At 42.2% G+C, this 22,118-nt stretch overlaps 1 protein-coding gene across 8 annotated transcripts in view; it reads right to left on the minus strand.

The window, feature by feature from the left end:
• Window positions 1-8,538: 8,538 nt before the first annotated feature.
• Window positions 8,539-22,118, minus strand: part of OPHN1 (oligophrenin 1) — a 117,144-nt gene continuing 103,564 nt past the window's right edge. For 7 of the 8 annotated variants that reach the window (XM_077284927.1, XM_077284926.1, XM_077284929.1 and 4 more), the window contains one exon: window positions 8,539-11,241. The gene's annotated coding sequence lies outside the window, so the exon portion shown is untranslated. The remainder of the gene's footprint in view (window positions 11,242-22,118) is intronic. The other variant, XR_013221258.1, reaches the window with a different exon arrangement.

The following is a 22,118-nucleotide window of genomic DNA, read 5'->3' on the forward strand; positions in this document are numbered from 1 at the left end:
GATGCTCCATACTGTATAATGGCCACACATGATGCTCCATACTGTATAATGGCCGCACATGATGCTCCATACTGTATAATGGCCACACATGATGCTCCATACTGTATAATGACCGCACATGATGCTCCATACTGTATAATGACCGCACATGATGCTCCATACTGTACAATGAGCGCACATGATGCTCCATATTGTATAATGACCGCACATGATGCTCCATACTGTATAATGACCGCACATGATGCTCCATACTGTATAATGGCCACACATAATGCTCCATACTGTATAATGACCGCACATGATGCTCCATACTGTATAATGACCGCACATGATGCTCCATATTGTATAATGACCACACATGATGCTCCATACTGTATAATGACATACAGGCACGCAGCTCACACACAGGCACGCAGCTCACACGCACGCAGCTCACAAACACATGCAGCTTTGACACAAATGCATCACACACGCAGCCATCACACACACACGCAGCCATCACACACACACACACGCAGCCATCACACACACGCAGCCATCACACACACACAGCCATCACACACACACAGCCATCACACACACACAGCCATCACACACACACAGCCATCACACACACACAGCCATCACACACACGCAGCCATCACACACACACAGCCATCACACACACACGCAGCCATCACACACACGCAGCCATCACACACACGCAGCCATCACACACACGCAGCCATCACACACACGCAGCCATCACACACACACACGCAGCCATCACACACACACGCAGCCATCACACACACAGCCATCACACACACACACGCAGCCATCACACACACACACACACGCGCAGCCATCACACATGCAGCCATCACACACACACGCAGCCATCACACACACACACGCAGCCATCACACACACACACGCAGCCATCACACACACACGCAGCCATCACACACACACACGCAGCCATCACACACACACACACGCAGCCATCACACACACACACACGCAGCCATCACACACACACAGCCATCACACACACACACGCAGCCATCACACACACGCAGCCATCACACACACACACACGCAGCCATCACACACACACAGCCATCACACACACACACCCAGCCATCACACACACACACACGCAGCCATCACACACATCACACACACACAATCTCCTCTGTGATGCAGGGGCGGCTGATGTCCATGTGCAGCTCTCTGCTGAAGTCTTCAGTCTCCTGCTCACAGCTCTGCACTATCCCGGCACCTCCCCCGTCTCTCCTTCTCTGCCGGGATAGCAGCTAAGAGCAGAAGCCGGAGCTCCGTGCACACACAGCCAGAGGTAGTGAATCGCTGACCTTTCTTCTTGATTGCTGCAGGCTCTCTCCTTCAGCGTGGCAGCGCCGCACAGGGGGCGGGAGGGGGGGGGGGTGTTGCGCGGGCGGTCAGGAGGCAGCTTTTATATAAAAAAAAAAAAAAACAGGCTCTCTCTACGTCCCGGAAGTGGGCGGGGCTTCACCGGCGGCCGCAAATTCGGGATTTTAAATGCCCGAAGCGGGACAGCGGGACCCCGGTGCCAAAGCGGGACTGTCCCGCTGAAATCGGGACGGTTGGGAGGTATGGGTGAGTGGCGGCGCCGAGGTGGCCGCAACCATTATGTGCGGTGCGGGGGGGGGGGCGCGGCGACGCGAGGCGATGATCTGACCGCTCAGCTGTCAGATTTGCAGCTGAGTTCGGGCAGGGCGCGCCCGCGCTCAGCACTGAGCGCGGCATCCGCGCCCCTGACAGCCCTTAAACAGCAGCAGCAGCGGGCAGGGGACCACCGGGGCCCGAGGCCTCTCCTGCGCCCCCCGGCCCCACGGCGCCCCGTGTGGCCGCCCTGCCCGCCCTGTTGAAGAAACGGCCCTGGGTGCGGGTGAGTTATATAGGGCTCCTGAATATGGAGGATAACCTGGAAAAGGTTTACTAGTCCTCTAGGGTTAATCTCCTGCTGAAAAAAAACTGTGATTTTGTAAAACCTTCAGGAAGCAGCCCAGCCCAGTCGCTGCAGTCCATCAGCAGACAATAGATTCTGCATAAATTGTGTAATGAAATGGAGGAAAGGCGTTAGAGTAGTTGAGAAGTAGTTTTATTCCATGTTTCAGGCTCGGAGAGAGCCCTGTTACAAATATAAACTACACATTGGCATCATACTAATATGGCATTGGTACTCAAGTGGTGGCTAAATAATGAAATTCTCATAAATACTTGTAAGGTACACAAAAGGCCGACTTCTACTTCTGCGTCTCTAAACACTCAATATAGGTGTCCCCGGGTGTGTGCATGTGTTTCTGATTCTGCTGCTGACACCTTCAAACTATGTTCAATCACAATTTCTGAGACACTGGGACCCTTCATCTCTGCCATGAAGAAGATTGACAGGTTACGACCACTGATATAGTGAACGACGCTAGGAAGCCATGGTTATGACCACTAGCAACTAGCTAACTGTCACTACATCAGTGGTCGTAATCATGGATACCTAAGGTCCTGCAATGCATGCACATGAGAAAAGAGACATTGTGAATCTTTTTCATTGTATATCAGTTGGCAACTCTAGGTAAGCACCTGTTCAGACCTCATTTATGTTTGGATGTGATGGTCAATTTTTTGATACATGGATACCTAAGGTCCTGCAATGTATCCCAGTACAGGGTCACACGGGTTATTGTGTTGCGCTGTGACCACTGTGCCCAAACTGACTACCACTGAAACTTGCTTAAAATTCTCTTCCCACGGATGCCCCAGCTTGCCTGCTATAAGGAGAGACTGCCGACACTGTTACTTGCTGAAAATGTGCTTCCTTGCAAGTCTGCTCTTTGCGTACACCCGATGATGACCAGAACTGACTGAGGCGGTCTCTTCTGTCTAGCCCAACCAAGACTAACTAAAAAACATGTACAACTAAAAAACAAACCTGTAGAAACGTCTTTATCAACTATTACTTAAAAACTAGGTACCAATAACATATACCGGTAGATGCAAAATGTACAAAAATATATGACTCTAGTCAAAGAGATGGAAGGGTGGAGAAAGAGATAGGGGCTGAATTCTCCCTACACTTTTCCCTTCCTAATCACAAAGGTTGGCACCCTAATAATTCAATGTGGCGCCCCCCGCTCAATGAAGATTTTACCTATTTGTCGCTACATAATACCAAAAACTGGCCTGCTGGTCAGCCAGAATGTCCCACGTTTCTTGAAAATTCAACCAGCGAGTGAAGACCACCAAGGAAATTTACAATCCAATAACTATTAGGTGGCTACTACAGTGAGCTTAGGCTGTCACTGCAGAGGGCCTCCACAAATGCCAACTATCCATAAGTAATATTGATAGATCTCAATGGGCTCAATAAGGCCAGGTTCACATTGCATTTACAGCAGGCCGTTCAACACATACGTTAATGGGCTGCTGTTAACGCAAGTGCCGATTTGTTGTCGCGCTAGCACAGATAGAGCTAACAGATGCTCTATCTGCGCTAGCAGTGATGGACCCGGAAACGCTGCAGCCCACGTCCCAGGGTCCGTCACTCAATGATGGCACAACGCTAGCGCATGCCCGTTGTGGGCGTGTGCTAGCGATGCATCTGACATAGGACTTAATGGTGGTGTTAACAGACTGCGTTACACCGCGTTATGCCGTGGTGTAACGTAGTCCGTCTAACGGACGCCTCTAACACAGTGTGAACCCAGCCTAAGACTTTATGGAACCCCAAGAAAATAAATGCCTATGTTCTAACTACTGGACATCAATAAGATACAAGTGAAAGACATCAAATATATATCAAACTCCTTATGAAGCCTAAGTAGTCTATCATTAGATAGTATTAGGCTTCTAACACTGCAGTATCATCCCAGAATAGTATGTCTTTGATAGGGGACATCAATATATTATAAATGATTACATATGTACAAGAAACAAAGTGCATATTGAGCCTGAGCAGCCTGGAAGTAAATCGTACTTAGCTTATACACTTGCTTCTTTGGAGCATAGTCACGATCCATTTCCCCCCTCGTATGGTCATACAAGGCTTCATCAGGGGTATCCCTCAGTGTGGAAAGTAGGGGATACTACAGGAGGGGCAACTCTAGAAAATGGAGGGGAAGCATGGACAGAGGGGGAAAGAGACATCACCAGCACCCTACCTCCTCCTCCGAATCCTCTTAGGCCTCCTTCATTCGTCATGGTGATTCCAGTACTGGAAAAACCAGTACAGCGGTCCATGTGGCACGCTGTACGTGTGCTGTACGTGTTCGTGTGCTGTCAGTGTGACACGTATGGGATGAAATGCAGCATAGAAATTAAAGAATCTTATTAAGCATGTTCAAAGATAGAGATAGTGATGGGGAACATGATAGATGCATAGCTAAATAGATAGAAATACATCAGTGTGATTTCTAATCAGTGCTTTGCTTGCTTAATTTTCTGTACTTGTATTTTTTAAAAATAAATAAAAAAGATGGAGTGGGGTGTTCTGAACTAACAGTATTGGGCATCCTGGCTCTGCCATGGGTCACACAGCCTGAGATTCTAATTTGGGAGCTAAAATTACGCTGTCTACAAGAGATCTTTGTCTGCAGACAGGAACTCTGAAATCTGTCAGCAGAGAGTGGTTGGAGAGCCGTTCTTTGACTTTAATTTGCTATTTCTTTTTACCTATTACACAGTACTAGATGGAGGCTCGATGCTATCGCCTCGGGAGGGCGGTAATGCCACGATGGGGGCAGGCTTTGCAGCGTTGAGAATCTCTCCCCCCATGTGCTCACCCACCTATCCACTCTCTCTTTCCCCATGTGCTGACTTCTCCCGTCTGTGCTCTCTTCTTTGACCTGTCTACCCCATGTGCTATCCTCCTTGTCTGCTGTCTTTCTCCTTCCTGTGCTGTCCCATTTGAGCTGTCTCCCCCTCTGCTCTGTCTCTCTCACCTCGTGCGCTTTCTCTCTCCCCATCTGCTGTCTTCTCCTCTCAGGTCATCTCTTCTTTGACCTGTGTACCCCATGTGCTCGTACACAGTCAGACACAATTTTTAAAATTAATTTTGGTTCGTGGGAAAACCCCTTTAATATGATCGGCTTCCTCTGCTTGTAGACACATTGCGCATCTGCCGCCGGGATCAGCCGAATGATTCACTGTGCCTGCAGTAAATCAGACCGCCGCCATCTTTGTGCAGACAGATAGCAGTGGTTACATTAAAACTGCGCATGCGCTCCTCCTGTACAAAGATGGCAGCGGTCAGTGAATCATTCGGCTGATCCCGGCAGCGGTGTGTTCGCGACGGTGTGCTGCTGGTGGTACCATGCAAGAGATTGCGTACGGCGTATACAGTGTATGTGTGAGGTGCGTACGGCATATACACTGTGTGTGTGTGTGTGTGTACGGCGTATAGTGTGTGTGGTGCGTATACAGTGTGCGTGTGTGGTGTGTACGGCGTATACAATGTGTGTGTGAGTGTGTGTGGAGTATGGCGTATGCAGTGTGTGTGGTGCGACGGTGTTCGGCTGGTGGTACCACGCAAGAGGCTAGTACCACCAGCAGCTTCCATATTGAGACACCCATCACTTGGGTGTCCCAATATGACGGTCGGTGAACTTCCGCCGCTTGGAATTCTGGGATCCGGACGGAACAGGATGTGAAGACATTACAAGGTAAGTATATATTAAGATAAGACCATTCTGTATGGATTGCTTAAAAGTGTGAGTCAAAGAAAGAAATTAATGTTTGGAGATGAACAGAGCACATTATAAAGGCAGATCAGAGATAATATATCCATATATATTCAGAATGGGAATTTCAGCTTGATGTAGAGAAAATCTTAAAATAAGGTTCCCCATAAATATTGAATTTTTTTCCTTAGAGATTAAAAGGTCTTTATATTGAAAATAACAGTTCACATCAAACTGATCACTGATTTTTGTCTCGGCAGCTTTATGCCATCATTCAGCATGTACGTCAGGACACCGAGACGGTTTTGTACTTTCATACGTTGCTACCATGCAGCACTGTATACTACAGGGAGTCAAAAATACAGCATCCAATGGATGCTGAAATCTAGAATATTTCAGTAAAAGTTGCGGTAAGACTCCATAGACTTCCATGGGTGCAGGACTATGATTTGTTTCAATATTTCTCTTAAAGGGAATCTTTCACCAGGTTTAGCATAAAATCTGAGAGTAGTATAACATGTAGACTGAATCCTGATTCCAGCTCTGTGTTACTTACTGGGCTCTTGCTGTAGTTTTTAGAAACTTACCTCGCCTGCATTACCTTAATGCTTAATGAACTGTGCATAGGCATAAAGCTGCCTATCAATGGACAAAATTAAGTACATCCTAATGGAAGAGGAACATGTCCATGTCCCAGGAATATTATAGTCCTGCTGTGCTTTGCAGATCTGTATCCGATCTGTGGTCATTACATGAGTGCAGGTTTTGCAACTCTTCACATTTCAAGGATAGGTTCCTCTTAGTGTATCAGAGGGCACTAAACTCTTCAAATCACAATATTTCTTAAGTATGGAGGTTGTCTGTAGTACAGCAAGGGAGGGTCTTTGAATATTATTTGTAGCCACTCAAGTTTGTGTAGGATCTGGTGAAGTTTTTCTGAGCATGTCTGTAGGTCAACACAAGATGTACATGATTATTTTTTTCTATACTGAAATAGCTGACTTCTAGGAATCCTTGTGGCTCTAATGATCTAATCATCAATGGCGGTGGGTAGGTAGCCTTGGATTAAAAATGTATTTTTAAGTGGAGTTAAGTGTTCATCCTTGTCCATTGGGTTAATTGAGTGTAGGTAAAGGGGTGGCAAAATGTTGGAAATTGATCTTGGGCTTAGTGAGATATTGATTAAAAAGTCTTATCTTTCAAAAGGGTGTACTCATTTATGCGGTGTGTATGATATATATATATATATATAGTACAGACCAAAAGTTTGGATACACCTCATTTAAAGATTTTTCTGTATTTTCATGGCTATGAAAATTGTACATTCACACTGAAGGCATCAAAACTATGAATTAACACATGTGGAATTATATACTTAACAAACAAGTGTGAAACAACTGAAAATATGTCTTATATTCTAGGTTCTTCAAAGTAGCCACCTTTTGCTTTGATGACTGCTTTGCACACTCTTGGCATTCTCTTGACGAGCTTCAAGAGGTAGTCACCGGGAATGGTCTTCCAACAATCGTGAAGGAGTTCCCAGAGATGCTTAGCACTTGTTGGCCCTTTTGCCTTCACTCTGCGGTCCAGCTCTCCCCAAACCATCTCGATTGGGTTCAGGTCTGGTGACTGTGGAGGCCAGGTCATCTGGTGTAGCACCCCATCACACAGTGGGATACCCAAAGTTGTGTCTTGCAAAAGTCAAAAGGTCAGTTACACAAGTGATTCCTACAGTTGATTTCTCTTTGGTCCAAGAGTGAAATTGCTCTTGCCTCTGCAGCTTGGCATTGAATGCAACTTAGCTCCGGTTAACCAATAATTATTAAATGGAATAAAGCCAGAGGAAAACTGAGCGGGACAATTTATATCTTTAGCAAGGCTTTCTACATTCCAAGTTCTGCATAACAGAGTTCAGAAAATAGTTGTATAAAATGATGATCAATAACTGAGAAAATTAATACACTAAAAGAATATGGAAATGTAAACCATCATGGCTAGACACTGGAATAGTGAACAGTAACTACCACATGTTTATCCGCATAAGTGGGGCTGTCCTGTACTGTAAACCACATTTAGGTTGCCATGTATCTGACCAACAAGTTTGGTTTCTGAAACTCCTGAGGAGCAAATTACAGCGAGTCAGACATTTCTACAGTGATAGGGCCTACCAGATTGGGATCTGCTGATCATTAGCAGCTCTCTGCTTTGACCCATAGATGCGGATACAGGAAAATGTATGTTTGTGGTAGAACAATTGATGCAACTGATTAGATTGTTGTATCATTCTCTGTAGTAAGATTCATGAATCCTCGTACATGGTGAGATCATATTCAGATGAAGGAATAGACACAACCTCCGATCCTCACAAGATCTCCTTCTCTACTCCCCTCTTATCTCCTCTTCCCACAATCGTATACAAGATTTCTCTCGCGTATCACCCATACTCTGGAACTCTCTACCACAACACATCAGACTCTCGCCTACCATCAAAACCTTCAAAAAGAACCTGAAGACCCACCTCTTCCGACAAGCCTACAACCTGCAGTAACCACCGATCGACCAAACCGCTGCACGACCAGCTCTATCCTCACCTACTGCATCCTCACCCATCCCTTGTAGATTGTGAGCCCTCATGGGCAGGGTCCTCTCTCCTCCTGGACCAGTTGTGACTTGTATTGTTCAAGATTATTGTACTTGTTTTTATTATGTATACCCCTCCTCACATGTAAAGCGCCATGGAAAAAATGGCGCTATAATAATAAATAATAATAATAATAATAGACACACACTTGTATGGTTGTATATTACTTTGAACTCAAGAAGCCAAGAAACACAAGCATAACCTGCAACGTCACATTTATTGTGTAATTCCTTCATAACGTGAAATACTTTGGGAATGTAACCCTTCATAAAATAGGAATGACATTGAAATATTTACAGAAAAGTTTATTGAACTATTCACAGAAAAAGCTACAAGACAATTGAAAGTGCGCCGAAGGTCACAGGATAAAATGTTGGCAGCCTGCGGAGCATAAAACACCCGGATGTTCTCACAAGCACATGACTGAACCATGGAGAGGATAAAGGGGCTCGTTCTAAGATGGAGGTCACCCTGGGACGTCCACAGAAGTCACAGAAAGTGGAGTCCATAACTGGGAAGATCCATATACTGATGAAATAAGAAGTGTTGAGTATGGAGCCTTCCATCTCTCCAGCTATACACCTTCTTCAGGACAGTGCAACGGGTGAGGTGCTCAGTCGCATCTGCACCTTCAGATCTTTCACAGCTTCATTAAGGCCTTCATTCACTTTTAACAGGACATGTTACAATGCGTTATTATAGCCTCACCATTGTGGAAAATGGAAGCTCCAAGACAGACCACAGGGACTAGCTGCCTTTCGATATTGGAAAGAAACAATGTTGAGATTTACTAAGCAAAATGTGATACAATTTTGTTCCAAAAATGATCCAGAAAGTGGATCATATCCTTATTAAGACTTCATATGCACCTGAAATATTATATCAGATTAAAACGAACGGCAAAAAGTTTTCTTCAACTTTCGCCTCAAGTACACAGCACTTTGCGTTATATTTTAGGAGGGGGCACGCTCATTCAGAGCATTGGGGACCCCTGGTCCTATATATATATATATATATATATATATATATATATATATATATATATATATCACTTGAATGTTTTCAGTAACTAAAAAGGTAATGATCATGTTACAAAAAGCAAGATATGGGCAAATACAGAGAATCATTTTAACGTAGAATTCTATAAAATAAAATGGGCCAGCTTGATTTTCTAGAAATAGCATCACTTTTGTGCTTCGGTTGCTGCTGGTAATGCAGTCTAACCTCATTATGGGATCCAGCTCATAAGCAAGAGTGGGACTGTTGCTAGAAAAATAAACATCCCTTTTTCACTTCTGAAAGTAATCTACTGTCACTGGACACGGTATCCTTTACCAATGTACAAGGTAATCTCCAGCTGCTCCTCTAGATTTGGTCGTCAGCTCATGTAGAAGTTTCCGTTAGTGATGAGCAAGAGCTCGTTACTGGAGTTTGCCGTTGGTGCTCGGGAATGCACCGAGTATTGCGGGTGCTCACGTGAGATGTTCAAGTTCCCACCGCCATGTTTCACTGCTGTTATACGGCCACAAAACAACAAAACATGTTGGGATTGTCTCACAAACACGGGACTATAGGCAATCCCCGCATGTTTTGTGGCTGCATGACAGCTGTGAAACTTGTGGTCACAGGGACTTGAACATCTCACGTGAGAACCTGCGATACTCGGTGCATACGCAAGCACCCTTGGCAAACTCCAGTAACGAGCACTAGTTACCGCCATATATATTAGATGGCTGTTGCCCAAAAGATGCTCTGGCCGACAGCCTTCTCTACCAACCCTTCCGTACACAATCACTGGATCATCAGGAGAAAATCACTGACAGACATCTCAATCGACGGCTCCGGGAGAACAAAGTGACCGGCAGTCTGAAATCCGGGCATCCCTGACGGACATCTCCCCTGACAATTGGTTGGCCAATGCTCCCATACACATTGGAGTGATGGCCGGACCCATAGATTTTGGCGGGTGTGGGTGACATTAGTGTAAAGAGTATGGGGGGCTTTCCTCTATACCAGATATGTATCGCAGGTTATGTGATTAATCTGGGGATAACGTATCGGGGAAGCACAGGAGCCACTACTCTACATACTCAGTGTGGGGAAATACTGATAAAGGAACCTGAACGTGTCCATTCCCATTACTGGTCCTCCATGTTCCTGTACCCACACCCCACACGTGAGCCTGCACCTTTCCACATGTCCCTCCTTCCCTGTTAACAAGGCACTATACATATGCATTCACTTGTCAGTATAGAATTGCCCTTCATCTATGCCATGCCACTAAATGTCTATTTACAGTCACCTTATCCTAAAACGGTGAATTATAATTGTATAGTTTGATGCCTTGACACTAACTACATAAAACACTGGTAAACAGCTGTGACTAAAATGAATAATCCTAGAACCAGTTAATAAATATTACAATACAGTGCGGAATCTATTCATCTGGTCCCAGTACAGTCCTTCCATCCAGTTCATGCACTGCTTGACCAGTCCTCTTCTGTCTCTTCTCATAGATCCACCATTGTAATGAGAAGTGCCTTCAGCTTAGTCCACATTTACACCACCGGTAAGACCTCCGTACTATGGCGGGGTAAGCTACGCGCAGATATTGGGGGCACAGGAAGCTTTAGATTTCTAGCCTTCATGTATAGTCCTCTCCTTCTATAAAGAGACAAAGGATGCAAAAGCTCGGATGATTTCTTGCAGACATCACTTCTAGCGGTTGTACAGCACAGGGGATAAAGACATTTTTCTGCAGAGTTCCCAGCAGAAAACTAATGGAGTGACTCGGTATGGATCCTGTTCACTAAAGCCCACTGTGAAATGTACTCCTTATCCACCCTGGAAAAACCATCGGCATCTTTCCTTGGACCAGCCATGGAACATGATTGTGCGATCCTGGGAAAAGAAATATAAAGTGCTGGTATAAAAATGAGAAAGTCAGAGAAGACTTCTGAAAAATGCAATAAAGAGCAATGTCACCACAATCTAGACTGTCTGTGAATGGGAAGTACAGCAACAAGCAATTATGCCGCTCAATAATAATTATGATCTTACGGGTTTTGTTTCCCACAACAAATCATTGGAGATTGATGGTCACTGGACCACTGCACCTTTCTTGGTAGAAATGATTGTGTAATGGCTGCTGATGGAGGGGCATGAGCCCAGACCTGTCCATCACTGCACATAGGAAAGCAGTTTCTCCATGGGTGGAAATTTATGGACAGGTCTGGTCAAGTGTCCATCAGCAGCTGTTCTGCAGGAGGAGAACCCACAAGACCATGCGCCCAACACACTTGTGAAGAAGGAACGGCCGTGCCATCAGTTGTAATCCATTAGTTTGGCATCACGCCATCCAGAGGGTTTGGGGGACTATTTCGAGATGTCACAGACCTCCTCTATAGACCACTAATTCCTGCCCTGTTGGACCTTCTCATTATGTCAATGTTCAGAATAGTCAAGCCATGCTTTATCTTCTCCAGTTTGGGATATTTTGCCTAACGTGGGACAATTTCGTGTCATCAGAATAAAGCAATCTTACAATAAATGACACCACACAGCTCTGCATTGGATTAGTGCTGGCTCAGCTTTATCACCAGCACAGTACGAAATAAAGCCGCCATATAAATCTACACCTACAGTGTACAGTCTAGAGTGTGACATGAAGAAAGCTCTGACAGATCACAATCTTATTACATTCTCTTCAATCACACTCTTCGCATCTTTTATACCCACACTACCTATTCTTTACCCCTATCATTCCCAAAATCCATTAACAATCTTAAGCATTACTTCTTCTGAGCTGAATAAATGCACCGAGCATTACAGATAACCCTGCATCCTCTTAGGAGCGCAGGCAGTGGAGATCGCAAGTACTAATGGCTTTACCAATCCCTGAATGAAAGGGTCTACAAAGTACACAGCACTGTATGTACGTGAGCATGTCACCAGCCCCAACACAGGATTAGGGTCTAATAGGAGCTGCATAAATATAGGGTCTATGTGACTGTATACAGTACAATAATGTGACTGTATACAGGAGTACAGTACAATAGTGTATGTGACTGTATACAGGAGCACAGTACAATAGTGTTTGTGACTGTATATAGGAGCACAGTACAATAGTGTATGTGACTGTATACAGGAGCACAGTACAATAGTGTATGTGACTGTATACAGGAGCACAGTACAATAGTGTATGTGACTGTATACAGGAGCACAGTACAATAGTGTTTGTGACTGTATATAGGAGCACAGTACAATAGTGTATGTGACTGTATATAGGAGTACAGTACAATAATGTATGTGACTGTATACAGGAGCACAGTACAATAGTGTATGTGACTATACAGGAGTACAGTACAATAGTGTATGTGACTGTATACAGGAGCACAGTACAATAGTGTTTGTGACTGTATATAGGAGCACAGTACAATAGTGTATGTGACTGTATATAGGAGTACAGTACAATAATGTATGTGACTGTATACAGGAGTACAGTACAATAGTGTATGTGACTGTATACAGGAGCACAGTACAATAGTGTATGTGACTGTATACAGGAGCACAGTACAATATTGTATGTGACTATACAGGAGTACAGTACAATAGTGCATGTGACTGTATACAGGAGCACAGTACAATAGTGTATGTGACTGTATACAGGAGCACAGTACAATAGTGTATGTGACTGTATACAGGAGTACAGTACAATAGTGTATGTGACTGTATACAGGAGCACAGTACAATAGTGTATGTGACTGTATACAGGAGTACAGTACAATAGTGTATGTGACTGTATACAGGAGTACAGTACAATAGTGTATGTGACTGTATACAGGAGCACAGTACAATAGTGTATGTGACTGTATACAGGAGTACAGTACAATAGTGTATGTGACTGTATACAGGAGCACAGTACAATAGTGTATGTGACTGTATACAGGAGCACAGTACAATATTGTATGTGACTGTATACAGGAGCACAGTACAATAGTGTATGTGACTGTATACAGGAGTACAGTACAATAGTGTATGTGACTGTATACAGGAGCACAGTACAATAGTGTATGTGACTGTATACAGGAGCACAGTACAATATTGTATGTGACTGTATACAGGAGCACAGTACAATAGTGTATGTGACTGTATACAGGAGTACAGTACAATAGTGTATGTGACTGTATACAGGAGCACAGTACAATAGTGTATGTGACTGTATACAGGAGCACAGTACAATATTGTATGTGACTGTATACAGGAGCACAGTACAATAGTGTATGTGACTGTATACAGGAGTACAGTACAATAGTGTATGTGACTGTATACAGGAGCACAGTACAATAGTGTATGTGACTGTATACAGGAGTACAGTACAATAGTGTATGTGACTGTATACAGGAGCACAGTACAATAGTGTATGTGACTGTATACAGGAGTACAGTACAATAGTGTATGTGACTGTATACAGGAGCACAGTACAATAGTGTATGTGACTGTATACAGGAGCACAGTACAATAATGTGACTGTATACAGCACAGTACAATAGTGTATGTGACTGTATACAGGAGTACAGTACAATAGTGTATGTGACTATATATAGGAGCACAGTACAATAGTGTATGTGACTGTATACAGGAGTACAGTACAATAGTGTATGTGACTGTATACAGGAGCACAGTACAATAGTGTATGTGACTGTATACAGGAGCACAGTACAATAGTGTATGTGACTGTATACAGCACAGTATAATAGTGTATGTGACTGTATACAGGAGCACAGTACAATAGTGTATGTGACTGTATACAGGAGTACAGTATAATAGTGTATGTGACTGTATACAGGAGCACAGTACAATAGTGTATGTGACTGTATACAGGAGCACAGTACAATAGTGTATGTGACTGTATACAGGAGTACAGTACAATAGTGTATGTGACTGTATACAGGAGCACAGTACAATAATGTGACTGTATACAGGAGCACAGTACAATAGTGTATGTGACTGTATACAGGAGTACAGTACAATAGTGTATGTGACTGTATACAGGAGTACAGTACAATAGTGTATGCGACTATATAGGAGCACAGTACAATCGTGTATGTGACTGTATACAGGAGCACAGTACAATAGTGTATGTGACTGTATACAGGAGTACAGTACAATAATGTGACTGTATACAGGAGCACAGTACAATAGTGTATGTGACTGTATACAGGAGTACAGTACAATAGTGTATGTGACTGTGTACAGGAGCACAGTACAATAGTGTATGTGACTGTATACAGGAGCACAGTACAATAGTGTATGTGAATGTATACAGGAGTACAGTACAATAATGTGACTGTATACAGGAGCACAGTACAATAGTGTATGTGACTGTGTACAGGAGCACAGTACAATAGTGTATGTGACTGTATACAGGAGTACAGTACAATAGTGTATGTGACTGTATACAGGAGTACAGTACAATAATGTGACTGTATACAGGAGCGCAGTACAATAGTGTATGTGACTGTATACAGGAGTACAGTACAATAGTGTATGTGACTGTATACAGGAGTACAGTACAATAGTGTATGTGACTGTATACAGGAACACAGTACAATAGTGTATGTGACTGTATACAGGAGCACAGTACAATAGTGTATGTGACTGTATACAGGAGCACAGTACAATAGTGTATGTGACTGTATACAGGAGCACAGTACAATAGTGTATGTGACTGTGTACAGGAGTACAGTACAATAGTGTATGTGACTGTGTACAATAGTGTATGTGACTGTATACAGGAGCACAGTACAATAGTGTATGTGACTGTATAAAGGAGCACAGTACAATAGTGTATGTGACTGTATACAGGAGTACAGTACAATAGTGTATGTGACTGTATACAGGAGCACAGTACAATAGTGTATGTGACTGTATACAGGAGCACAGTACAATAGTGTATGTGACTGTATACAGGAGCACAGTACAATAGTGTATGTGACTGTATACAGGAGCACAGTACAATAGTGTATGTGACTGTATACAGGAGTACAGTACAATAGTGTATGTGACTGTATACAGGAGCACAGTACAATAGTGTATGTGACTGTATACAGGAGTACAGTACAATAATGTGACTGTATACAGGAGCACAGTACAATAGTGTATGTGACTGTATACAGGAGTACAGTACAATAGTGTATGTGACTGTGTACAGGAGCACAGTACAATAGTGTATGTGACTGTATACAGGAGCACAGTACAATAGTGTATGTGAATGTATACAGGAGTACAGTACAATAATGTGACTGTATACAGGAGCACAGTACAATAGTGTATGTGACTGTGTACAGGAGCACAGTACAATAGTGTATGTGACTGTATACAGGAGTACAGTACAATAGTGTATGTGACTGTATACAGGAGTACAGTACAATAATGTGACTGTATACAGGAGCGCAGTACAATAGTGTATGTGACTGTATACAGGAGTACAGTACAATAGTGTATGTGACTGTATACAGGAGTACAGTACAATAGTGTATGTGACTGTATACAGGAACACAGTACAATAGTGTATGTGACTGTATACAGGAGCACAGTACAATAGTGTATGTGACTGTATACAGGAGCACAGTACAATAGTGTATGTGACTGTATACAGGAGCACAGTACAATAGTGTATGTGACTGTGTACAGGAGTACAGTACAATAGTGTATGTGACTGTGTACAATAGTGTATGTGACTGTATACAGGAGCACAGTACAATAGTGTATGTGACTGTATAAAGGAGCACAGTACAATAGTGTATGTGACTGTATACAGGAGTACAGTACAATAGTGTATGTGACTGTATACAGGAGCACAGTACAATAGTGTATGTGACTGTATACAGGAGCACAGTACAATAGTGTATGTGACTGTATACAGGAGCACAGTACAATAGTGTATGTGACTGTATACAGGAGCACAGTACAATAGTGTATGTGACTGTATACAGGAGTACAGTACAATAGTGTATGTGACTGTATACAGGAGCACAGTACAATAGTGTATGTGACTGTATACAGGAGTACAGTACAATAGTGTATGTGACTGTATACAGGAACACAGTACAATAGTGTATGTGACTGTATACAGGAGCACAGTACAATAGTGTATGTAACTGTATACAGGAGTACAGTACAATAGTGTATGTGACTGTATACAGGAGCACAGTACAATAGTGTATGTGACTGTATACAGCACAGTACAATAGTGTATGTGACTGTATACAGGAGTACAGTACAATAGTGTATGTGACTGTATACAGGAGTACAGTACAATAGTGTATGTGACTGTATACAGCACAGTACAATAGTGTATGTGACTGTATACAGGAGTACAGTACAATAGTGTATGTGACTATATATAGGAGCACAGTACAATAGTGTATGTGACTGTATACAGGAGTACAGTACAATAGTGTATGTGACTGTATACAGGAGCACAGTACAATAGTGTATGTGACTGTATACAGGAGCACAGTATAATAGTGTATGTGACTGTATACAGGAGCACAGTACAATAGTGTATGTGACTGTATACAGGAGTACAGTATAATAGTGTATGTGACTGTATACAGGAGCACAGTACAATAGTGTATGTGACTGTATACAGGAGTACAGTACAATAATGTGACTGTATACAGGAGCACAGTACAATAGTGTATGTGACTGTATACAGGAGTACAGTACAATAGTGTATGTGACTGTGTACAGGAGCACAGTACAATAGTGTATGTGACTGTATACAGGAGTACAGTACAATAGTGTATGCGACTATATAGGAGCACAGTACAATCGTGTATGTGACTGTATACAGGAGCACAGTACAATAGTGTATGTGACTGTATACAGGAGTACAGTACAATAATGTGACTGTATACAGGAGCACAGTACAATAGTGTATGTGACTGTATACAGGAGTACAGTACAATAGTGTATGTGACTGTGTACAGGAGCACAGTACAATAGTGTATGTGACTGTATACAGGAGTACAGTACAATAGTGTATGTGACTGTATATAGGAGCACAGTACAATAGTGTATGTGACTGTATACAGGAGCACAGTACAATAGTGTATGTGAATGTATACAGGAGTACAGTACAATAATGTGACTGTATACAGGAGCACAGTACAATAGTGTATGTGACTGTATACAGGAGTACAGTACAATAGTGTATGTGACTGTATACAGGAGTACAGTACAATAATGTGACTGTATACAGGAGCACAGTACAATAGTGTATGTGACTGTATACAGGAGTACAGTACAATAGTGTATGTGACTGTATACAGGAGCACAGTACAATAGTGTATGTGACTGTATACAGGAGCACAGTACAATAATGTGACTGTATACAGCACAGTACAATAGTGTATGTGACTGTATACAGGAGTACAGTACAATAGTGTATGTGACTATATATAGGAGCACAGTACAATAGTGTTTGTGACTGTATATAGGAGCACAGTACAATAGTGTATGTGACTGTATACAGGAGCACAGTACAATAGTGTATGTGACTGTATACAGGAGCACAGTACAATAGTGTATGTGACTGTATACAGGAGCACAGTACAATAGTGTTTGTGACTGTATATAGGAGCACAGTACAATAGTGTATGTGACTGTATATAGGAGTACAGTACAATAATGTATGTGACTGTATACAGGAGTACAGTACAATAGTGTATGTGACTATACAGGAGTACAGTACAATAGTGTATGTGACTGTATACAGGAGCACAGTACAATAGTGTTTGTGACTGTATATAGGAGCACAGTACAATAGTGTATGTGACTGTATATAGGAGTACAGTACAATAATGTATGTGACTGTATACAGGAGTACAGTACAATAGTGTATGTGACTGTATACAGGAGCACAGTACAATAGTGTATGTGACTGTATACAGGAGCACAGTACAATATTGTATGTGACTATACAGGAGTACAGTACAATAGTGCATGTGACTGTATACAGGAGCACAGTACAATAGTGTATGTGACTGTATACAGGAGCACAGTACAATAGTGTATGTGACTGTATACAGGAGTACAGTACAATAGTGTATGTGACTGTATACAGGAGCACAGTACAATAGTGTATGTGACTGTATACAGGAGTACAGTACAATAGTGTATGTGACTGTATACAGGAGTACAGTACAATAGTGTATGTGACTGTATACAGGAGCACAGTACAATAGTGTATGTGACTGTATACAGGAGTACAGTACAATAGTGTATGTGACTGTATACAGGAGCACAGTACAATAGTGTATGTGACTGTATACAGGAGCACAGTACAATATTGTATGTGACTGTATACAGGAGCACAGTACAATAGTGTATGTGACTGTATACAGGAGTACAGTACAATAGTGTATGTGACTGTATACAGGAGCACAGTACAATAGTGTATGTGACTGTATACAGGAGCACAGTACAATATTGTATGTGACTGTATACAGGAGCACAGTACAATAGTGTATGTGACTGTATACAGGAGTACAGTACAATAGTGTATGTGACTGTATACAGGAGCACAGTACAATAGTGTATGTGACTGTATACAGGAGCACAGTACAATATTGTATGTGACTGTATACAGGAGCACAGTACAATAGTGTATGTGACTGTATACAGGAGTACAGTACAATAGTGTATGTGACTGTATACAGGAGCACAGTACAATAGTGTATGTGACTGTATACAGGAGTACAGTACAATAGTGTATGTGACTGTATACAGGAGCACAGTACAATAGTGTATGTGACTGTATACAGGAGTACAGTACAATAGTGTATGTGACTGTATACAGGAGCACAGTACAATAGTGTATGTGACTGTATACAGGAGCACAGTACAATAATGTGACTGTATACAGCACAGTACAATAGTGTATGTGACTGTATACAGGAGTACAGTACAATAGTGTATGTGACTATATATAGGAGCACAGTACAATAGTGTATGTGACTGTATACAGGAGTACAGTACAATAGTGTATGTGACTGTATACAGGAGCACAGTACAATAGTGTATGTGACTGTATACAGGAGCACAGTACAATAGTGTATGTGACTGTATACAGCACAGTATAATAGTGTATGTGACTGTATACAGGAGCACAGTACAATAGTGTATGTGACTGTATACAGGAGTACAGTATAATAGTGTATGTGACTGTATACAGGAGCACAGTACAATAGTGTATGTGACTGTATACAGGAGCACAGTACAATAGTGTATGTGACTGTATACAGGAGTACAGTACAATAGTGTATGTGACTGTATACAGGAGCACAGTACAATAATGTGACTGTATACAGGAGCACAGTACAATAGTGTATGTGACTGTATACAGGAGTACAGTACAATAGTGTATGTGACTGTATACAGGAGTACAGTACAATAGTGTATGCGACTATATAGGAGCACAGTACAATCGTGTATGTGACTGTATACAGGAGCACAGTACAATAGTGTATGTGACTGTATACAGGAGTACAGTACAATAATGTGACTGTATACAGGAGCACAGTACAATAGTGTATGTGACTGTATACAGGAGTACAGTACAATAGTGTATGTGACTGTGTACAGGAGCACAGTACAATAGTGTATGTGACTGTATACAGGAGCACAGTACAATAGTGTATGTGAATGTATACAGGAGTACAGTACAATAATGTGACTGTATACAGGAGCACAGTACAATAGTGTATGTGACTGTGTACAGGAGCACAGTACAATAGTGTATGTGACTGTATACAGGAGTACAGTACAATAGTGTATGTGACTGTATACAGGAGTACAGTACAATAATGTGACTGTATACAGGAGCGCAGTACAATAGTGTATGTGACTGTATACAGGAGTACAGTACAATAGTGTATGTGACTGTGTACAGGAGCACAGTACAATAGTGTATGTGACTGTATACAGGAGCACAGTACAATAGTGTATGTGACTGTATACAGGAGCACAGTACAATAGTGTATGTGACTGTATACAGGAGCACAGTACAATAGTGTATGTGACTGTATACAGGAGCACAGTACAATAGTGTATGTGACTGTGTACAGGAGTACAGTACAATAGTGTATGTGACTGTGTACAATAGTGTATGTGACTGTATACAGGAGCACAGTACAATAGTGTATGTGACTGTATAAAGGAGCACAGTACAATAGTGTATGTGACTGTATACAGGAGTACAGTACAATAGTGTATGTGACTGTATACAGGAGCACAGTACAATAGTGTATGTGACTGTATACAGGAGCACAGTACAATAGTGTATGTGACTGTATACAGGAGCACAGTACAATAGTGTATGTGACTGTATACAGGAGCACAGTACAATAGTGTATGTGACTGTATACAGGAGTACAGTACAATAGTGTATGTGACTGTATACAGGAGCACAGTACAATAGTGTATGTGACTGTATACAGGAGTACAGTACAATAGTGTATGTGACTGTATACAGGAGCACAGTACAATAGTGTATGTGACTGTATACAGCACAGTACAATAGTGTATGTGACTGTATACAGGAGTACAGTACAATAGTGTATGTGACTGTATACAGGAGTACAGTACAATAGTGTATGTGACTGTATACAGCACAGTACAATAGTGTATGTGACTGTATACAGGAGTACAGTACAATAGTGTATGTGACTATATATAGGAGCACAGTACAATAGTGTATGTGACTGTATACAGGAGTACAGTACAATAGTGTATGTGACTGTATACAGGAGCACAGTACAATAGTGTATGTGACTGTATACAGGAGCACAGTATAATAGTGTATGTGACTGTATACAGGAGCACAGTACAATAGTGTATGTGACTGTATACAGGAGTACAGTATAATAGTGTATGTGACTGTATACAGGAGCACAGTACAATAGTGTATGTGACTGTATACAGGAGTACAGTACAATAATGTGACTGTATACAGGAGCACAGTACAATAGTGTATGTGACTGTATACAGGAGTACAGTACAATAGTGTATGTGACTGTGTACAGGAGCACAGTACAATAGTGTATGTGACTGTATACAGGAGTACAGTACAATAGTGTATGCGACTATATAGGAGCACAGTACAATCGTGTATGTGACTGTATACAGGAGCACAGTACAATAGTGTATGTGACTGTATACAGGAGTACAGTACAATAATGTGACTGTATACAGGAGCACAGTACAATAGTGTATGTGACTGTATACAGGAGTACAGTACAATAGTGTATGTGACTGTGTACAGGAGCACAGTACAATAGTGTATGTGACTGTATACAGGAGTACAGTACAATAGTGTATGTGACTGTATATAGGAGCACAGTACAATAGTGTATGTGACTGTATACAGGAGCACAGTACAATAGTGTATGTGAATGTATACAGGAGTACAGTACAATAATGTGACTGTATACAGGAGCACAGTACAATAGTGTATGTGACTGTATACAGGAGTACAGTACAATAGTGTATGTGACTGTATACAGGAGTACAATACAATAATGTGACTGTATACAGGAGCGCAGTACAATAGTGTATGTGACTGTATACAGGAGTACAGTACAATAGTGTATGTGACTGTGTACAGGAGCACAGTACAATAGTGTATGTGACTGTATACAGGAGCACAGTACAATAGTGTATGTGACTGTATACAGGAGCACAGTACAATAGTGTATGTGACTGTGTACAGG

Source organism: Ranitomeya variabilis, chromosome 2, assembly GCF_051348905.1.
Source record: "Ranitomeya variabilis isolate aRanVar5 chromosome 2, aRanVar5.hap1, whole genome shotgun sequence".
NCBI classification, from domain to species: domain Eukaryota; kingdom Metazoa; phylum Chordata; class Amphibia; order Anura; family Dendrobatidae; genus Ranitomeya; species Ranitomeya variabilis.